Source organism: Microtus oregoni, unplaced genomic scaffold (genome assembly GCF_018167655.1).
Source record: "Microtus oregoni isolate MIOR12 unplaced genomic scaffold, Mior012 000032F_ref0000030, whole genome shotgun sequence".
NCBI classification, from domain to species: Eukaryota; Metazoa; Chordata; class Mammalia; order Rodentia; family Cricetidae; genus Microtus; species Microtus oregoni.
In genome coordinates, this window is record NW_024543091.1 from 22,595,796 (window position 1) to 22,609,550 (window position 13,755).

At 49.8% G+C, this 13,755-nt stretch overlaps 1 protein-coding gene across 14 annotated transcripts in view; it reads right to left on the reverse strand.

Moving 5' to 3' along the window:
• Megf11 (multiple EGF like domains 11) overlaps positions 1 to 13,755 on the reverse strand; it is a 322,951-nt gene that overhangs the window by 131,775 nt on the left and 177,421 nt on the right. The gene's annotated exons all lie outside the window — the stretch shown is intronic.

Below are 13,755 nucleotides of genomic sequence, written 5' to 3' on the forward strand. Positions count from 1 at the left end.
CCAGGCCCTGGAAACCTCTGCTCCCTCTCACTGCTTGCTGCTCTGGATTGGTGAGATGGGGAAGGGCTTCAGGGTAAAGGGGTGGATAAAAGAGACAAGGTTGAAACTTCAGAGCCTCATTTTTCCCATTGGTAAGACGAGACATGAAAATACATCTATGCTAGGGCTGAGAGACAGCTTACTTGGTAAAGTGCTTGCCTTGCTGAAGGACCTGAGTTTGATCCCCAGAACCCACATAGCAATGCCAGGTATGGGGGAGTACACTTATGATCCAAGAGTTGAGGATGTAGAGACAGGAGGATCCCTGGGACTTGCTGGTCAGCCAGTTGAGCCAAACTGATGAGCTCTAGGCAGTGAAAGACACTATTGCAAAGAATGTGGACAATATTCTTGGGGACAATAGTCAAGGTTATCTGCTAGCCTACACACACATACTTTCATGCACACCCCCACACACGTACACATAAACACACACAAGTGCATAAAAATGCACACTATACCTATTATTGAAAAGGCAATGTAAACACAAAGCCCTCCCCTGTGCCTTACCCACCCCGGGTACTCAGTACATGCTAGCCCCTGCCCACATGAATCAAACATTCCCGTAAGGGCAGTCATGCAACAAAGAACCATACTCAGTCCTGCATCCTGAGCCATAAGCATCCAGCTCCTGGGTCAAGCAAAGAGTTCTCCTCATTCTCCTAAGAGGGAAGGCGCCGCCTGTCCCAAGGAGCACTAGGTTGTAGTGTTGTAATTACACAGACAAACCCATGGCAACCTGCCAACAGAGAGGAGTGCAAGGGATGCAGGAGACTGGAGCCCTAGGCTGGGCTCAATTGGGAGCTGGCCATGTAACTATGGGCCTCAGTTTCCCTATTTGTAACATGGAGGGGGTGAGATGTATCCTCTCCATGTTCTCTTTTGGCCCTGTCATTTCTGACTGCGCTGAGGTGCCAGAAGCCGCACTCCCGCAGGCCGCATGCAGACTTTCCTTGCTGGGAAGTCAATTTGGTCTTCAGTGTGGCGGTCGATAAATTACTGGCCAATCTGCTTCAGGAATATTAAGGGAACATTTATAAATTGTCCCTTGTATTCAATGCTGCAAAATAAAGGTTCTAGGGATCCAGATGTTCATCTTACTTAAAACCATCTCAAGGATCCATCTTCCCCAGCCTTCCCATCACACTTCAGGGGCTGACTCTTCCCTCTGGTTCCCAGTCTCCTGCTTCTGAGAGTTCCTGTCCCCATATCCAAGGCAGGAGAGGGTGAGGATGGTAGGTGGCTGGAGCTAGCAAGTCCCCTTGGCCAGCTCTCCTGGGGCAGAGGACAGCCTGACTGGCTCTGAGACCCCAAGAATAAGGCTAGGGAAGATAAGCTGTCTTTGGCGGTAATTGATTTTGACAGCATAACAGGTCAATTCATCTCTGTTTTGCAATTATTTGAGAATTCATCGGTAGGCAGAGTCCCGCAGGACAGCTTCTAATCACTCGTAAACTTAAACGAGGCCAGGTGAAACCTCACAGATACAGGTAGGTAACGGCAAATATGTCCACTGCCCCTTTCTTCTCTGTCAAGGACACACTCTGGTTAGAGGGACAGATAAAGGCCATGGCCAAGGCCACAGTGGCAGAGGAATCCTGATAACTGGAGACTCTTTATGCTTGGAACAGAAAAGCCTCCCCTTGATCTCAAATACCCAGACATTCTCTCAGTGATGACAAACGATGACCTTCAGGATCAATGACACACCTTCATGAAAACAAGATGGAGGACAGAGACATGTGTAGCAAGATGGGGTCCATCTACATCCCATCATGGAGAGGAGAGGCTCATGAGGCTCCACCCCTTCCCCCAAACCCCATAGGCAGTTGGTGCTTACTGGGAGACACTTTCTCCAGTGATGTAGCCACTGGTAAGGCGTCCAGTGTCACAAACCTCTTACTCATTCTCCTGTAAGAATTAACTCCCTGGCTCACAGGTACACACAAACACAGGTAGAACGGGGACCAGCCGGGAGAGGAAGAGGATCTGCAGCCGGGGGGGGGGGGGGGGGGGGGGGGGGGGGGACAAGCGGGGATAACTGGGTGAACATGCTCACAAGACATTATTTACACGCATGCATCTGTCAGGTCCAAAGGAAACTCCATTTCCCCAAATTCCAAAAGACAGAAGGGATGTGGTGTCTATCAGCGTACCCAAGTATATGCTGACTTCCAGGCTTCCTCTGTACCGCAAGTGCCTGGTACACATTTCCGAGTCCACAGGCATCCTAGCCCTTTTCACCCTAAACCTTCTCCTGCTCACTGGCTCTCTCCACCCGCAGCTACTCACTCTTACAATCCTGCTATTTTCAGTATGTCCTCTGGCTTCCTCTCTGCTCCCCCCACTCTCTTCCCCTCTGTCTGTCTCTGTGTTTCCTGCGCTCCCTCTGTGTTTCCTGCGCTCCCTCTGTGTTTCCTGCGCTCCCTCTGTGTTTCCTGCGCTCCCTCTGTGTTCCTCTCTCTCAGGTTTGCTCTTGCTCCTCTCCTGGCCAGGTCCAGACTGTGGACATATTCAGTCTTCTTTCTCTCTCTGCCCTGGACTCTTCCCAACGCCTCTGGCTATTCTCTCTCTCTAATACCTACAATAAAAACCTTCTCTTTAACCATATCATGTCATCGGTTTATATGAAAACGTCATAATGAAATCCATTATGCATAATTAATATATGCTAATTTACAGGTTTTTAAATATACTTGTGCAGGGCCAGGTTCTTGAGCAGAATTAATTAATAACCAAATGAGGCTCTGCTAACGGGGTCTTCCCAACACTATATTATAATAGCTTTTCAGGAAGTTATTTTAATTCCAGGCCATAAACAGCATATCAGGTGACAGCTTTATTTCCCAAGAGTTAAATATTAATTGCCACACAAAAGGAATATAAAAGTGACACAGGGAACAAATTCTCCCGGCTTCCTGCAAAGTGGAAAGAATTCTTTAATATGTGTATCTTTGCAATCTGGTGCACACTGAGGTTAATTAAAACCCGTGTTCGTTCTACCACATTTCTTCCTTCTTGGTGGCTCTGATGCTGTGGCCTTCCAAATGGAGGCAGGGACCACATTCCTGCAAGATGAGCGGGCTCTCAATAAAGCATTATTTCTCCCTACCATAGCAGGGCCCCTGTCATAAACGGATGCTATCAGAATCTAGGCTCTGCAGAAGGCAGATGCAACTTTACCTAAGAGCCTTAAAATGGTTTAACTAGCGCTTCAATCAAGGCTGCAGGTTTGAAATGTGCCACTAAACACACTTCTCTGAGAAGCTGTTTGCCTTCCACCCCAGAACTAATAAATCTGAAAGGCCTACTTAGGCTAAGACAAGCCGGGAGCTGACGAAGCAGTTTCGGGAGCTGGGGGTTGCAGGGGTGGAGTTGGAGGATCATCCCTCTGAAGGGGCCAGGGATGTGGGTGGGGACTCTTGCATTCCCCAGGGCAGTGACTGTGGGTGGCACATCTAAGGTACTCATGCCATTAGGTAAGTCCTTCAGAGTCCTCCTGCTGGGCCAAGAGGGCCCAGGGAAGAGATCTAAGCACTTCCAGGTGCCCAAACACACCCTCTCTTGAAAGAAGGAAGTGATGGAGGTCACTCCACCCTCACTGCAAGTAGTCCTACTGCTTTCCCATTCCTCTGGGAAAGCCCACTCTGGCTACTGGGGTGCTGGGAACGGTTGTAAGCATGCCTGTTCTAGATGTGGTCTGAGCCATATTCCCGAGTCCTTTAGAGTCTTTTTCCTGTTGTACCATCCTGCTCTCTCAGTCCTTTCCGAGACCTCTCTGCAGGACTCCAAGCCATTCATCAATCACAGAGCTAACTCCTGCCTTGGGATGGGTGTGGCACTATCCTACTCCTATACCAATGATTGAGAAATATGGGATCTGTCACCCCTGGCTACTTTAGAGGTGCCTGCTTCTTCCCTGGCTCATTGAGAGACCATATCAGGACCTTTACTTTGTATGGAAGGCCAATGGGAGGGTACGGCATGGTAGCTCAAGCTCGATGAACCCAGGCTTGTGCCCCTTCCCCCAAGACACCCTTCTCACTCATCTCTTAACCAGGTCTTTGCAGCCCCCAGGCTCTGCTTTCTTGGGCTCGGTGTTGCCAGCCTGGTCAGAGCCCCACTGTCCTTCTCTGGCCCAGCATTCCTGGGGAGGAAGGTCTGGGTGCATAGCACTCCTGATTTTGTTAATTGGGTTTTAATGCTCCTAGGCAGAGGGGACAAGGGCTCATTGGCCGGCACCATCTTTGCCCTAAAGTCTTGCTGAGGCCATCAGGAGATGCAGAGAGCTTGGCTTAATGACCAACACCTGGTCCTCATTACCAGCCTACTGCTGACTTAGCAGAACACACCTTGCCTCTGTCCTGCTCATTCCAGGCTGTCTCCAACAAACCACTTGTTCCATAGAGGTGTAGCATGGAGATGGGGGAGGGGACACAGTCAGCCACGCCCATCCATCAGGCCCTGGAGAGGATCAGCAGGTCCCAGGCCCACAGGGACTCCCCCTGAACTCTCTGCCTCTGCCTCAGAGCTCTTCCTTCTAGACAAAGCTGAGCTCCCAGGCAAGGGGCTAATATGCTGATTTATTTATCTAATTACAGTAAAACAAACAAGCTGGGAAGGAGGCAAATCTGCTTTTGTGTTCAGAAGGCAGCTGTGCCTCCCTGCCCAGGGTTCTCAGGGAAGCTGGATGACAGGGAAGGAAGGAGGCAGAGCTGAGGGGAACCTGGGAAGAGACAAGTGAGGGGCACTGGAATTGGGGGACCTGGCCTGAAGGCAGGGGATGGAGAGACCGAGAGAAGGATCAGGGACCATCGACAGGGCAAGACGGCAAAGAGATGATGGAGGGAGGACAGAGATGAGAGATGAGGAGGACGGGGGCTGGGAACACAGAGATGGAGGCAGGGAAGCTGATGTAAGGGACAGAGAAATAGCACAAGAGATACAGACAAGGGCTGAGGACCAAAGAGTCAGGCAAATGGGGACAAAGAGAGCACAGAAGCTGGACAAGTGAAGGGCGGAGACACAGGACAAATGTTAGCCAAGAAAAAGGCAGAAGAGGTGAGCACTGCGTGGTGTGAAGAAAAGACAGCCACATCCCAGTGGTGTAGAAATGGAAAATGTCACCCATTGGTTCATGTGTTTGAACACCTGGTCTCCAACTTGTACTGCCGGTACCGTATAAACTTTGGGAAGTGAGGCTCAGCTGGAGGAAGTGGGTCACCTAGAGGCTTCATAGGCCAGCACCACTTCCTGGTCTCTTTTTGCTCCTGGTCGACTGAGGTGTGAACAGGCAGCTATTCTATAGCCTGCTAAGATGAAAGCACAGCTGCCCTGCACCATGCCTCTGCCGCCATGATGGACTGTATCCCTTTAAACTGTGAGTCAAAACAGCCACCTCCTAAGTTGCTTCTTTTCAGGTCTGTGGTGGTTTGAAAAAAAATGGTCCCCAAAGGGAGTGGCACAAGTAGGAGGTGTGGTCTCACTGGAGGAAGTGTGTCACTGTGGGGACTGGGCTTTGTGGTCTCTTTTCAAGCTTCCCTCAGGTGACAGTCAGTCAGCTTCCTGTTGCCTCCGAGATGTAGGACTCTAGCAATGACTGGAGGGTGAGTCTTCATTCGTCATCCTCTCATGAGACTATGGTCCACAGCTACCTTAATTACAACCTTGTGGGAGCTTGAATAGAGGACCCAGGTAAACGGAACCCAAGTTCCTCACCCTTAGACACTAGGATTTAATAACCTGATACTATCTTATGGAATTCCACTACACTAATTTGTAATCCAATAACAGAAAACTAACAACATGAAAACATGGGCTATGGCAGCTATTTTGAAGGAAGAATGACAGGCACAGCCAGTGCAAATGTCCTGAGGTGGAAAAGGAACCTCAGGAAACCAGAATAGGGGGGCAGAGGCACCAAGAAGCAACCATAGGACATGAGGTTGAAGGATGAGGCCAAGGAGGTTTTGTTTGTTTCTGAGAGTGAGAGATAGTTTGTAAAACTACCTGTGATGGCAATTCCAGAGAACCTAGACAACAATGAGGACTCTAAGAGAGACACACATAGATCTAATCTACATAGGAAGGAGAAAAAGACAAGATCTCCTGAGTAAATTGGGAGCATGGGGACCTTGGGAGAGGATTGAAGGGGAGGGGAGAGGCAGGGAGGGAAGCAGAGAAAAATGTAGAGCTCAATAAAAATCAATTAAAAAAAAAACTACCTGTGATGGTTAATAGTGACTGCCAGCCTGACAGGATTTCACCAGGAGACAAACTTTGGGCATCCTGGGAAGAGGTTTCTGGATTAGTTTAACTGACTTGGGAAGACCCACCCTGAGTGCAGGAGGCACCGTCTCAGGGGCTGTGGTCCTGGGCTGCATACAAAGGAGAAAATGAGCTGAACACCTGCATTCCCCCTCTCTGCTTCCTGACTGTGGGTGCTGTGCGACCACCTGCTTTATACTCCTGTCTCCACGCCTCCCCCCCACGATGGACAGCTCCCTCAAACTTCCAGCCAGAATCAACACTTCATCCCCAACTGTTTCTTCATAAGAATTGTGTCGCAACAGTAAGAAATGTACTAATACATTAGCCATTTCTAATTAGGGAAAATAGTATTTTTAGATATGAATTTATAAGCTGTAAGAACAGCGAGGTCAGATGAATGAATTCCAGACAATGCAGCCGTGTCCTGAACCCCGGTTGAAGTGGGAAAGGGGGCACACATCCACGGCCTCAGAATTCCGCTGTGATACAAACACTCACCGGTTGCATAATCTCAAGCCCATTGCTTTGTTCCTAGACAAATTGATATTTTTATTTGGAAGCACTCCAGGACCTGCTTGAAGCTTTAAATGTCATTTCTAAGTGGCCTCTAGAGGCTAGAAGCAGGAAAGGGACCTGCTCCTACTCACATGTCAGCGTTCCCGCTGGCTGCTGGGTGGAAAGGAGCTTTGGGGGAACAAGAGCTGCTGGCAGGGAGCAGCTGAGGGCCAGCTGTGTGATTTCTGATGGGTCACGTGACACCTTGTTAAAGGTTCCTTCCCATCAGCCAGCCTGTGTCACAGCCTGGTCCTCAACTGCAAGCAGCAGAGACACCAGGCCACAGCTTCAGCAATAAGCTAGCGTGTAAGCCCTTAGCATCACTTAAGTACCTACTGACTACATGCCAGGCCCAGGCGAAGATTCCTCTCTTTCAGGCATTTCTGCCTGTGTGGGGCTTGGTGGAAGACACTGAAGTTTTTAGGGTGTCTTTCTTGATTGGCCCTCAAGTCAGGAGTCCATGAGAATGGAACTAGTGTCCTCTGCAAGAGCAATACGTACTCTCTAACTGTGGAGTCATCTCTCCAGCCGCTTGGGTAATGATCTGAAAGAGGAAGCCAGGGAAGGGAGCTACTGCCACAAGGCTCCAAAAAATCCCAAGTGTTCAAATTAGTTCACAGTCCTTTCTCTTGTCTGTGATTTGGTCGTGAGATCCAGAGTAACAGCATGGAATATAGCTAAAGGTATTCAATAACAAAGTAGACTTCAACTATATAGACTCAATTTGTTTCCAGACCTTCTCGAGAGCCTTTCTGTACAGTCATTGCTGGCAAATGAGAAGACAAGCATGGACTAAGGACACAGCCACCACAGCCCCTCCATCCTCCCACCAGGTATTGTCCCTTCAGAGTTGAACACATTCCTTCCGATGAGATGCTCGGTGCCCTCCACCTGCCTTCCAGAACCACTCAGAGCTAGTCTCCACCTGGAAGTTAGAACATGGAGTACACTCGTCTGCCACTACAAACACTTCCAGCCAAAAGCACTGCACAGTTGAGCACCACTGACAGCTTCTCTCTCGTGCCTGGGAGCCTCTGCTTCATAGAGCATTTTCCTGCTTATGTATGTTTAATTGTTGTAATCCTGTTGTCTTTAAACAGGTCTATACTTCTCCATCAGAGCAGGATCTGTCACTCAGCCTGGGTCTCCAGCACCAACGAGGGTTTTAAGGGCTGGGTCCCAGGCCTCTAAACAGAGGTGGGAGCAGAAGTGGATGCTGCCACAGGAAAGGGGGGTGAGGACGCCATCCCCCGCCATAATGTCCCTTCATCCTTCTCGCCACCTAGTCTACCAGGCTTTGGCAATAGTCAGCAGCAGGATTGCAAACGAAACTTCACAGGGTACAAAATAAGCAATGAAACTGCAGAACACAAACCACGCGTCTGTTTATTCCATGATGTGGCGGGCGGGGTGGAGGTTGGGGAGACAGGGTCGTGTTTGTCTCGGACTGGAAAGTGAAATGCCAGAAGAGACAGCAAGTTAGGGTCCACCAAACTCTCCGTCCTGATTTTGGCCATCATCAGCCTTTGTTTCTGGATTCCAGAGCTTGGGACAGTATTGGGGTTGGGGACTTGTTAACTCACTTTCTACAAGTGTCTTCCCTAAGAGGAGAGTCAGACTGGCTCCCTTAAGAAGTTCAGTCCCCACAGGGGGTCCTTAGGCTGATGGGATGAGTGTTGAGGCCCACCTGCAAACACTGGCTGGGACCCAGAGGACACTGGCATGCGGCTCAGTGGCCTCCAACGCTCTTTGCATTATTGATCGCAGAACCTGCTTAGGAGCTTGGAAATGAGATTCCACCTCCCACCTCCTATTGACTTTCCCTCTCACTAGACAAACACCAAAATCTCCGCTGACTTTCCACTGTGGAGGGTACCCGGGAGAGCACGGTGAGCTGGGGAGCGGGGTTCTCCTCTCATCTTCCAAGGTATCCTGTTCTGAGGGGCCAGGTCCTAGGGGTCAGGACTGTGCCTTAAGGGAAGGGATGAGCAGGGCATCATTGCGTCCTGCAGAGTCACCCCAAGTTGACAGGATTTGCGGCCTGAAAGAGCCACTTCACGCATCTTCTTTTTCACATCTGTTCTGAACAAGGATCTAAGCAGACATGGAAGGCGCTGGGTGATTCGTTTACCCTCGGCCTAAGAACTTGTCAAACGCTAGAAAGGGAAGCCTGTCAGTGAGGCCTCTTGCACTCAGGATCAAAACTGAGAGAAGGAGTCCGAGGACAGATCTCTAAGAGCAAAGTAAGGGGGTGGGGGGAAGGGCAGTAAACTAGGCCTTGAACTGGGACATGAATCTTAGGGCCCCAGCAATGGCATCAAGGCCTCTGTAGCTGAGTGTTGCCTGCCCTCTTCCCCATGACTCAGAGATTTGTCCTAAGAAGAATCTAAAACACAAGGATTTAAATTGTTATGTTTCTATCTCAATGATACATATTTTTTGAAGTAGGGTCTCAGGCTATCCTTGAATCCCATTTCAGTAACTATCTTACCTCAGTTCACCTTGTCATGAGGGAAAATCATAAATCTCCCAGCCCTCCCCTCCCCCTCCTGAGTGTGGGCCTACAGGCTCAGATTCTGAGATAATTTTGTTTGTTTCAGGCTAGCCCTGGCTGGAATAAAACTGCTATATAGACCAGGCTAGCCTCTATCTATGTAAGCACTGAGATTAAAGGTATTGACTACCACCAACACCATGCCCCAATCAGTGATAATTTCCAGAAGCAAACATCAGGGCTGGAGAGAGGGCTCAGTGGTTAAGAGCACTAAGAGAGGTCTAGAGGATCCAGGCTCAATTCCCAGCACCCACACAGCTGCTCACAACTGCCTGTAACTCCAGTTCCAAAGGATCTGAAGCTTTCTCTGACCTCCATCTGCACCAGACACATACATAGTGCACAGATATATGTGCCTACAAAATACATAAAAAAATAAAATAATTTTTTAAAAAAAAATCAGTGTGTTATGAATGAACTACACATTTGATATTCAGAGCTATGGCCCTGGTGTCCAGCCCTCTCTGAGGTGGGGGCCCTTTGCTGCCTTTCTGAGCTACACCAACTCTGCCCCTCTGCATCCCAGTCAAGCCTGGAACACTGAGGACACACTGAGATCACACTCAATGCCAAAGGAAGAAAGTACCCAGACCTAAGGTCCCACATTCTTGCCATGCCCTGGTGGTGTGGGATGTCACCTCCCAAGGCCTCCCAAATGCATCTCCCAGGACAGAACTAAGGCGTGGAGTCATCTGCAAAGAGATGGGGCCGTTCCCTTCTGACTCTCAGGATACCCATACGGATTAAATGAGTCCATACAAATGGAGTGCTCAGAACAGTGCATTCGACACGGGAGTGCGTGAACAACAGATGCCCTTAAGCCGTGGGAGCCAGGCTACGTGGGTTTATTAAGCTTCCCCTGGATCTAATCTCCAAATCCCTGTCCATGTCTGCTGTGGCTATTTCTCCCACCATGGCCACTGACAGAAGAGCCCCCTCAAGCACACATCCCTTCTCCACTTCACAGATGAGCAAACTGAGACTCAGGGTACTCACAAAATTAGCTGGAGGCTGCAGGCTGTCCTTGGATCATAGAAGGGACTAGACTCCAGCTCCCCTGTGTGGCCCGTTCCCTCCCAAGCCCTCAATCGGCAGCATCTTACCTGACAGCCTTGGTCTCTGCTTGGTAGCTGCCCCCATGCCTGGCTGTCCCTTCCTGCTGACCAGCGAGGGCTAAGTGGGGAGAACTGCCATCAAATAGCCTTTTATGGCTCCCATAACTGCTCTAACAAATGTCCTTCCAGCAGCCGTAGCTGGAAGCAGATTAATGTCTCCGTGGCCCTAACACTTCTCTGGCCCCTCTGTCTGTCAGGTCATTACCGTTGGTTTATAGTCATGAGGTCCCTTTCCAATTCGCTAAACAGTATGCATGATAAAGAGACCAAAGAGCATCACCTCCTAAACTGCCTCTCTTCAGGTGTAGCTAGCTAGTGGGCTATTGGGGACTAGCCTTAAGATGTGTGTGGGGGTGGGGAGCAGTTGGGAGGAGGGACTTCACTATAAAAAAAAAACAAAACACCAACACCACTGCTTATGACTCACGACTCACGGACTGGAGACTAAGAGAGGCACTCTGTCTTGCTGCATTTCGATTCCCTACCCTATAAACCCAGAGTAATTTTACTAGTGTTTAAAGGGTTTTGAGAACTGGGTGTGGCAGTTCATAGAGAGAATATGGGATGTGGATAGCAGTTAGTCAATGTTTCTGTTTCCCCCTTATGCCCTCCGAGACAGGGTCCGATATAGTCTAATCTGCTGTGTAGCTAAAAGAGACCTTGAACTTCTAATCCTTTTATGTCCCTCTCTGGTTTCTGAGTTCTAGGGTCCCAGGCATGTGCCCCTGAGCTGGTTTTACGTGATGAGGAGACTCATACCCAGGGCTTCATATATGCTGGATAAATACCCTGTCCAACTGAGCCCCAGCCCACATCAAGACTTTATTTTTTAATTTAGTGTGCATCTGTGTGCAGGTTTAAGGACAGCTTTTGGAGTCAGTTTTTCCCTTTTATCATGTGGGTCCTAGGGATTGAACTCAGCCCTCCTGGCCACAGCTGTCTCCACCCATGGAGTCACCCCCCACAGACCTCCAACATCAACTCCATCTTCCCATTATCCTTAGAAGTCATGAACCTTCAGGGGGCAGGGACTCTGTCCTACCCCGTGCCTGGCACACGGCAAGCACCTGTCATACGTGTCCATGAATAAATTAAGAAGAGGTTTTCCGAGATGCAAGGCTCTCTGCAGTGGTCCTCTTGCCACTGGGGTAGGGACCACTCTGCTCTAAGGAGCAGCATTCCTGGCTTCTGCTGTCTCCACGACTGTAACACCTTAGACCTTGTTAAATGATCCCCAGAAGGCAGGGGTTGGGGAAGGGAGGAGTATCTTTTCCATAAAAAGATCATGAAATCTGCTTAACTCTAATATGCTCATTTGAGGCCCAGAGAGAAGTGGCTTGCCTGAAACTGCACAGCAAGTTAGTGGCAGAGCTGAGGCTGCAGCTCAGGGTCCTGTCTCCTGGCCAGCACTCCTTCTTCATCAGTCCTGTGTTGGCTGGCTCACGGTCAGGACCCCTCCCGTAAAGCTGCAGCTAACAGCTTCACACCAAGGAGGCCGGTTGCTGCTTTGCCCATCAGTGAACTTGGGACCCTAGGAAACTGTTTGTGAAAGTCCCTACTCTGGTGGCAATGCAGTCATAACCACCTCCGAAGCCATCCCCGGGTAAGAGCAGTCTGGCTCGCTGATGAGGTGTGCCCATGCCGCACTCAAGAACGTGCCGGAGCTGAGCCAGGGGTTCTGCCAGTGGGAGCGGGAAGCGAGTCTGCCTGGTGAGTATGTGCTGGGGTCAAGAGCTCGGTCCTGCTTCTCTCAGGTCCAGCACCTCCCAGTCTCGGCTCCTGAACTTGTAAACCACAAAGGACAATGGCAACTGTTTAAGGAGCCTGAGTATGAACGCATGTCCCTCACCACCCATGTCTGTTTGGTCCCATGTTTGGAAGGAAGCCAGCAAGGAAGCTGTCACAGCAAGAACAGATCTCAAGGGTCTCAAAAGGCACCAACAGCTGTGGCATAAGAGATAAAGAGATGAGTAAGGTGTCGGTGGGACATTCCTTTAATCCAGCACTCAGGAGGCAGAGGCAGGCAGATCTCTGTGAGTTTGAGCCCAGCTTGATCTACAGAATGAGTTCCAGGACAGCCAGTGCTACACAGAGAAATGGGGGAGGGGAGAGGAGAGGGGAGGAGAGGAGAGAGGGAGAGAGAGAGAGAGAGAGAGAGAGAGAGAGAAGGGGGAGAGAGGGAGGGAGAGAGGGAGAGAGGGGGAAAGAGAGGGAGAGAGGGGGAGAGAGAGAGAGAGCACTTACCAGAGCCTCGTGAGGCATATGTCACAGCGTTTGTAACACAGCTACTTTAAGATGCTAGTTCTGAGAGTATCTTTATATAATAACATTTAATTTTTTGTTTTTGTTATTTTATGTTGAAACAGGGTCACAATATGTTGCTTATGTTGCTCTCACACTCATGGCAATCCTCCTGTTTCAGCCCCCTCAGTGCCAGGATCACAAGTGTGCACCCCCATACCCCGCCAAGTATGACCTTTCTCTAGAGTTTAATATAAACACTTCTAGGTTAGGCAAATGTTCTTGCAAGCTAATCCCTGCTCCTGTGACATCCTGATGCCAGCACCACCTCTCAGTGCCCTCATCTGTCCAATGAGGGGGATTTGCAAGGCTGTCAGGAGGATTAAGCAAGATCAATGTGTGTTAAGTGCCCAGCCCAGAACCTGCCGTGGCATAAATTCTTGATAACACCTATCCCTTCCCTAGGTCAGTGTAGTTAAGGAGGGGCCGCAAGCAAAAGTAACCAAATGGGAGCCACGAGCAAGTTGAGGGGAAGCTATGCATTGGCTCAACCTCCCCAACCCCTCCTCCTCCCATATCATCCATAGTCTTGGCTGATGAACCTTAGTGACCATTTAGCCCCCCCAGACTTCATTCTACTCATCAAGTAAGCACAAGTACAAGAAGAGCTAGGAACTGCATCCTAGGGCCACCCTAGGGAATTGTCCCTTCTGTCCCCTGCCACCTAGCCCCAAAGGTATGAGACAACACCTGTCCCATCTTCAGGCCTTGTTCGCCTGTTCCTTTCTATCTGGTCCTATATGCTCTCTGAGAGTAGGAATTGTTCCTATCTCCCCGGGGCCAGTTACCTTCAGTAGTACACAGAGCCAGCCTAGGAAGACAGTAATCTGCTTGCAAACCACTTCTGAACTGTCCCCTGGTCCCATTGACTGTCATAGATGTCAAAAGAAGTTTGGAACTGAACGCAGACGGAGTGGTCTG